This window comes from Sus scrofa, chromosome 1, assembly GCF_054392235.1.
Source record: "Sus scrofa isolate SSC_HxYL_T2T_F1_AM1 chromosome 1, Sscrofa_HxYL_maternal_Yorkshire_Landrace_v2.0, whole genome shotgun sequence".
NCBI lineage: Eukaryota > Metazoa > Chordata > Mammalia > Artiodactyla > Suidae > Sus > Sus scrofa.
In genome coordinates, this window is record NC_139383.1 from 183,580,162 (window position 1) to 183,588,570 (window position 8,409).

The following is an 8,409-nucleotide window of genomic DNA, read 5'->3' on the forward strand; positions in this document are numbered from 1 at the left end:
TCAATGGCTTCCAGCGTGCACTGGGTTTTATCCTCTCATCTTGAGGTGGCTTCTACACACCCTGGAAGAGGCTGCAGCCTCCTTGCCACCTTTGCATTTCCAGAGATCTTGGAGCCCTCATGCTTCTCCTTTGCAAATTCATGGAGAAAATGACTCACGCCCTCCAGAGCCACATCATCACGGTGGAAAAAGAAGCCTAGAGACAGGTAGGTGTGGGATTATGGCAGATACTTGTTTCCAGGCAGTTGATGGTGGGCTCCACCTCTGTGGAATAATTTTGATGAATCTGGGAGCTCATGTTTGGTCAGCAGTAAGGGACTAAGCTCAGAAAATGGTTTTGGCTAGTCCTGGAGGCTGAGTGTAACTGAGTGGTTGATTCTGAAATTTGCAACTGGAAAAAATGTTGGAGAGTAGTCAGAGTCTGGAGGAAGGGGTGTCCCTGGGGCTGTTCCATAGAAACACTGTTAAAGCAAAAGATACACTCAAGGGACAGCCAAATGCATTAATTTGATTCCAATTAGTGAGCTCTGCTGGTCATAGAGAGGTAGGCTCATTCTGAGCACCAATCTCCTAAAATGTTAGGTGGAGATACTTGGAGTTGACATGAAGGCAGGTGGAGATCCTGGAAGGAATTTTGCAGGGGTGGGTCCTGCTGTAGATCAGGTTGCGGCCATGAAAGTAAAATACCTCAGCTGGGAGTGAGTTTCTGGGGGTGGAAAAGCTAGGAAGGAGGCTGCTGATGTTACACCAAGTCTTCCTGAGTCTTCCACTGAGCTTATTTTTTATTTTTCATCTTTCCTTCCATTTCTCTTAAAATAAAATATTTACATTCTCTTAATACCTTCCTCTAGTCTTTATAGGACTTGCTTTTTAAATTTATGTATATATGTATTTTTTTTTCTTTTTAGTGCTACACCTGGGACATATGGAAGTTCCCAGGCCAGGAATCAAATCAGAGCTACAGCTGCTGCTCTATGCCACAACCACAGCAAAGCCAGATCTGAGCCAGGTCTGTGACCTGCACCACAGCTCACAGCATCACCAGATCCTTAATCCACAGAGTGAGGCCAGGGATTGAACCCTCCTCCTCATGGATACTAGTTGGGCTTGTAACCCATTGAGCCACTGTGGGAACTTTAGGACTTGCTTTTTTTTTTTTTTTTTTTTTTTTTGTCTTTTGTCTTTTTTGTTGTTGTTGTTGCTATTTCTTGGGCCGCTCCCTCGGCATATGGAGGTTCCCAGGCTAGGGGTTGAATCGGAGCTGTAGCCACCGGCCTACGCCAGAGGCACAGCAACGCGGGATCCGAGCCGCGTCTGCAACCTACACCACAGCTCACGGCAACGCCGGATCGTTAACCCACTGAGCAAGGGCAGGGACCGAACCCAGAACCTCATAGTTCCTAGTCGGATTCGTTAACCACTGCGCCACGACGGGAACTCCAGGACTTGCTTTTTTACAATATTCAATTCTCTATTCAAAGGTCACTTCCTCAAAGACCACCTCAAATCCTTCCCCCAAAACCACCTACACTCTTCTCAAATATGCCTTGATTTTGCTTACTATCAGTACTACCTAAAATCACAATAGTTAGCTATTTGTTTGATGGATACATGTCTCTCTGTTTAGGTGGGAAGCTCCATGAAGGCAGTGGTATTTTCTTGTTTACCATAGAATCACAATCAATTTAAAAATCTTTAGCATATAGTAGGTACTCCAAATTATTACATATTTAGTCACATGAATTATCTCTCTATGAACTTAATGGCAGGCATTGCAGACAAACCTTAGGAAGAGACTTAACCTGGAGTTTAGAAATCTATCAGAAATTTAGGCAACTTCTCCTACAGAGAAATACTGTTTTGTTTTTTGTGTGTGTGTGTTTTGTTTTTTGTTTGTTTTTTACTTTTTTTCACTGCATATCAACATTTTCTGGTTTTTAACATACACCAAATGAAAAGTGATATCCCATGCTATAAGCGAGCTTACATATCTTCATTATGGTTCAAACTAAGCTATCATGCATTTAGGTCTATTTAATAATCTCAACAAAGAAAATGTAATTGTTCCTTCTTAGGCCAAATGCCCAAGTAGTGCAATCACCTGTGGTTGATAACTGATATGGGTGTGAAATCAGGAGAACTTATGGAACATATATAGGAGTTAAGATTCAAATCTAAGGATGGAGGTGATTACAGAAGCATTATTATGAGTGTATCAGACTCAAATAGAATTTTTATCTTAATATACTAGCATGAAAATTTAAAGGTATTACATGAAATAGAAATAGCATGAGTGAAATCATTTCTATCTCTGTTATATAGCCAACATTATATGTATAGGTTTCTACTATTGGCATTTATTGTTATAATAAAGATGCTTCATCCTAATTCTGCCAGTTCAAATTATATGTCTTTTTCAGATGGTATTTATTTGTAAATTTTTTTCTAATATCTTTATCTGCTTTGATATTAGGATTATGTGTCATAGAGTAAGTAAGGAATTATTCCCTCTGCCTTATCTTCTAAAAGAGATTGTAGAAAACTGATACAGTTTTTCCCTTCAAATTTTGCCAGATTCAGCTGTGAACCCATCTGAGAATGATGCTTTTTTGTTTTGGAATGTTATAAAGCATTAACTTAATTTATTTAATAGATATAGGCTGATTCAGATTGTCTATTTCTTCTTGTGTGAGTTTAGGCATTTTTTTCTTTTAAATGATTCATCCACTTTATCCAGGTTATCAAATTTGTGGGCATATTTTTCTCCATAATATTCTTTTATTATTCTTTTTTCTTTTTTAAAATGTAATTTTATTGGAGTATAATTGATTTACTGTGTTGTATTAGTTTTAGGTGTACAGCAAAGTGAATCAGTCATACACATATATAAAACCATTATTTTTCCCCATATAGGTTCTTAAAAACTATTGAGTAGATTTTCCTGTGCTATACAGTAGGTTATCATTAATCACCAGTTTTATACTGTAGTGGGATGTGTATTTCCATCCTTCCAATCCTTCTCTCCCCCCAATCATTTTGCCCATGGTAACCATAAGACTGGCTTTGAAATCTGTAAGTTTGTTTCTATGTTTCAAATAAGTTATTTTGTAACCTTTGAAATAAGTTTTATTGAAGTATAGTTGATTTACAACATTGTGATTATTTCTATTACACAAGGAAGTGACTCAGTTATGCATGTACCCAAACCCATTCTCTTTCAGATTATTTTCCTTCATGGATAATTACAGAATATTGGGTCATTTCATATAACTCAGAGTACATATGCTAATTCCAAACATACTGTCCATTCCTCCCCCCACCTACCTGTCCCCTTGGGTTAACATAAGTTTGTTTTCAAAGTCTGTGAATCTGTTTCTGTTCTGCAAATAAGTTAATTTGTACCCTTCTTTTTTTATCTTTCTTTGGAGAAATGTCTGTTGAGATCTGCCCATTTTTTGATTGGGTTTTTTGTTTTTTGTTTTTTTTACATTCCACATATAAGTGATATCATATATTTCCTTTTCACTGTCTGACTAGTTTCCCTTGCACTGTGTGACTAACTTCACTAGGTGATAATTTCTAGGTCCATCCATATTGCTGTAAATGCTATTATTTCATTCTTTTTTTATGTCTGGGTAATATAACTATATATATATATATATATATAGATACAGATATAGATAGTTATGGCTGGGTAATATAACTATATATATGTATATATGTATATATATATATATACACACACACACACACACACACACACACACATACACCACATCTTCTTTATCCATTCCTCTGTCAATGGACATTTAGGTTGATTCTGTGTCTTGACTATTGTAAATAGTGTTGCAGTGAACATTGGTGGTGCATGTATCTTTTCAAATATTTTCCCCAAGGACTGGGATTGCTGGAACATATGGCAGTTCTATTTTTAGTTTTCTGTGGAACCTCCATACAGTTTTCCATAATGCTTGTACCAATTCACATTCCACAAACACTGTAAGAGTGTTCGTTTTTCTCTGCACCCTTTTCCTCATTTATTATTTGTAGACTTTTGACGATGGCCATTCTGGCTTGGATAAGGAGGTGCCTCATAGTAGTTTTAATTTGCATTTTTCTATTAATTAGAAATGTTGAGCTGGTTTTCATGTGTTTTTTGGCCATCTCTATGCCTTCTTTGGAGAAATGTCTGTTGAGATCTGCCCATTTTTTTATTGGGTTTTTGGTTTTTGGATATTGAGCTGTAGGAGGTATTTGTATATTTTGGAAATTAATGCCTTTTTCAGTCACTTCATTTGCAAATATTATCTCCCATTCTGTGGGTTGTGTCTTAATTTTTTTTATGTTTTCTTTGCTGTGTAAAAACTTTGTTTAATTAGGTCTCTTTTTTTTCATTACTCCTTGAGGTGGATCTGAGATGTTTCTGCAGTTTATGTCAAAGAGTGCTCAGCCTAGGTTTTCCTCTAAGAGTTTTATAGTATCCAGCCCTACATTTAGGTCTTTAATCTATTTTAAGTTTATTTTTGTGTGTGGTATTAGTGTTCTAATTTTATTCTTTTAGATGTAGCTGTTTATTTTTCCTAGTTCCATTTATTGAAGAGACTTTCTTTTCTCCATTGTATTTTTTTTGCCTCTGTTGTTATAGATTACTTAACCATAGGTGTGTGGATTTATTTCTGGGCTTTCTATCCTAGTCCATTGATCTGTATTTCTGCTTTTATGCCAGTACCATACTATTTTGATGACTGTAGCTTTGTAGTGTATCCTGAAATCAAGGAGCCTGATTCCTCTAGCTCCATTTTTCTTTCTCAGGATTGCTTTGGATATTTGGGATCTTTTGTGTTTCCATACAAATTTTAAAATTTGTTGTTCTAGTCTTGTCAAAGTCAAAGGCAAAAAGAAAAAATAAACAAATGGGATATGTAAAACTTAAAAAGCTTCTGCATAGCTAAATAGACCATCAACAAAGAGAAAAGGCAACATTTGAAATGGGAAAAACATGTGCAATCCACACACATACATATATAATTAGTGGTTGATACCATTCATGTATATGTGTGTGTATATACATAGACACACACACACAACTCAACAGTAATAACCACAACAGCCAAGCAGTCTAAAAATTGGCACAGTAACTGAACAGATATTTTTCCAAAAATGACAAATGGCCAATAAGTAGGTGCTTAACATCACAAATCATCTGAGAAATGCAAATATTTAAAGAAAAATTAGTGCCAATTATCTTCAAATTCTTTCAGAAAAATAAAGAGGAGGGAACACTTTCAAACCTATTCTATGAGGCCAGGATTACCTTGATACCAAAGCCAGAAAGTGACAAAAAAAATCATAGATCAGTGTCCCTAATGTATATACAGGCATTCCTTGGAGATGTTTAGCATTTAATTTCAGACCACCACAATAAAGTGAATATAGCCATAAAGTGGGTCACATGATTTTTTTCAGTCTCCCAATACTTATAAAATTATATTTACCCTGTGGTACAATCTATAAATTCTGCAGTAGCATGTGTCTTTTTAAAAGCTCATACTTTAATTTAAAAATACATTATTACCAAAAATGCTAACCATCATCTGACAAAGTTGGGTTGCCATAAACCTTAAATTTGTGTAAAAAAAAAAGCCACATCTTTGAAGCACAATACAACAAATTGCTTTACTGTTTTGCAGCCCTCTTGCTAGATGCGTATATCTGTAGGATAGGTATATCTACTTGGTAGAATGACCCTTTAATCATTACATAATATTCCAATCTCTCTCTGCTGATTTTCTTTGTACTGAAGTCTACTTAAATTATCTATTCCTTTTTTCCTTTTATTAATGTTTGCATGATACATCTTTTTCTATCCTTTAATTTCCAACCTGCCTATCTCAATATAGTTGAAGCAAGTTTCTTATTAGACAACATATACTTGAATTATATTTTTTAATCTCCTCTGCAATATCTGCCTTATTGGTAATGCAGTTGATACATTTATATATTTATGTTTAATGCAACTATTGATATATTAAGGCTTAATTCTGTCATTTAATTTTTTTGGTTTTGCTTTGTTCTCTCTGTTTTGGGGTACATTTATTGACTTTTTTTCCTAGTTTCTCACTAGTTACTTGAACAAACATTTTTGACCATTGTATTATGATTTATTTTATGGTGTTTTTAGTGTATCCTTAGGAATAGCTTTTTTATGCATTTGATTCAGGTACTGTATTGTATATACATGGCTTAGCAGAGTATGCTGGTCTTGAAAGTTACCAGTTGAATCCTAGCACATAAACTTTACTTCTTTTTAAATCCTTTTGCCCTCCTCTATTTGTAATGTAATCCTCTAACATAAATTCTGTACATACATTTATAATCTCACCAGGCAATGTTCTTTTACACTTGTCAAATATAATTTAGAAGGTGCCTAAGAAGAAGAGTCTAATTATTTATGCATATTTTTGCTTATCATGTTTTTTTCTTGTTCTGATGTGGTTTCTTTCTGCCTGGAGAACTTCCTTTATATATTCTTTTAAGGTAGGACTGATAGTGATAAATTCTTACTTTTCATTCATCTCAGAAAGTCCTTGATTCCTACTAATTCCTAAAAGATATTCCACTGAGTAGATGACTCTGAATTGGAAATTCTTTTTGAAATACTTGAAAAAATATTCTGGTGCCTTTTTATGGCCTCCACAGTTTCTGATAAGAAATATACTGTCATTCAAATTTTTTTTTCTCTCTAGGTAAGATTTCATATCTCTCTTGCTGCCTCAAAGATTTTTTTTTTTCTTTTTAACTTTTAGAAGTTTCTCTAAGAAATGTCTTAGATTAGATTTCTTTAAATTTATCCTGTTTAGAGTTTGTGCAGCTTTTTGAAACTGTAGGATTTTGTTCACTGTCATTTTGAGGAAGCTTTTAGCCATTATTTTAGTAACTTTTCAGACTTGTCTTATCTCTTTCCTTGCCTTCCAGAAGTCTAAAGCCACAAATATTAGATTAAAAAAAATAAAGTCCCACAGGTACCTGAAGCTCTCTCTCTCTCTCTTTTCCCCTTCATTCTGTTCTCTCTCCATTGTCATGTTGGGTAATTTGTTTTGATCTCCAGGTTTACTGATTGTTTCTTGTCTTCTCCATTTTGCTGTTGAGCCCTTGCACTAAACTTTTCATTTAGTAATTGTGTTTTTCAGTTCTAAAATTTCTATTTAGCTCCTATTTGTATCTTTTATTTCTTTGCTTCAAACTTTATATTTCTCTGCTGAAGCTTTATATATTTTCATTTCTTTCAAGTGTGTATGTAATACCTTATAGAAACATCTTTTTATCATGGCTTTTCCCAAATTTTTGACAGAAAATTATAACATGTCTGTTATTTCAGTTTTAGCATCTATCCATTGCTTTTTTACATTCAGTTTGAGATATTCCTAGTTCTTGGCAAGATGAGTGATTTTTTTAAAACTGAAACCTAGACATTTTGAGTATGATGTTATGAGAACAGATATTATTTAAACCTTCTGTTTTATCTTGCTTATTGTGATACTACTTTGGCAAGGAGTAGGGCACCACCTTACTACTGCCAGATGAAGGTAGAACATCAAGTTTCTCATTGGTTCTCCACTAGCCCACAAGTGGAGGACTGTTTCTCATTACTGCTGGATGAGGATGGGGGTTCTGATTTTCCAAGGGGTCTCCACTAAGACTGGTGGGACAGTCTCATTATTATTGTGAGGGGAAAGATGAACATCATGGCTCTTCTCTAGGCCTTTTCTGATATCACTCTAGCAGAGAGAGGGAAGAACACCTCGTTATTGCAGATGGGGTGAGAATCCAGGCTACTCAAACAGTGCCTACTGAAACTACAGTAGAGAAGGTGTTTGTAATACCAGTGAGAATCATAGCTCCTTTTTCAGTCTTTTCTAACATTACATGTTGAGGGTACCTTATAGAGCCTTACTAGACTGGAAGTCTAGGCTTCTCACATTGTCTTTGCTTACATGGGTGGTAATAGAGGATTATATATCTGTGTATGTTGTTTCTGTGTGTGATTTTGACTGGAATAGAGCAGTTATCTAAAGTTGTTTTTTAATTTTTTTTTTTTTTTTTTTTTTTTTTTTGTCTCTCTGTAAAGCTTTCTTGCTATTCTACCTAGAGAGAATAGGCTTCGGTTGTAGTTCTTTTTGTCTTTTGATGTTTCCATAATACTAGCCTCTTTAACACCTTGCTTGGGATATATGAGACAAAACAAACAAACAAACAAAAACTCTTCACTATGTCATTCTCTGCGTAATGAAGAAACCCAGTGAGTCTGCTTTCTTCATTCCACCATTTAGACTGCTACTTTTGTAATGTCTATAGTTTTTAGTTAGACGTAGCAGGTGGAATAGGGAAAAGTACCTCTGCCTCCATGTC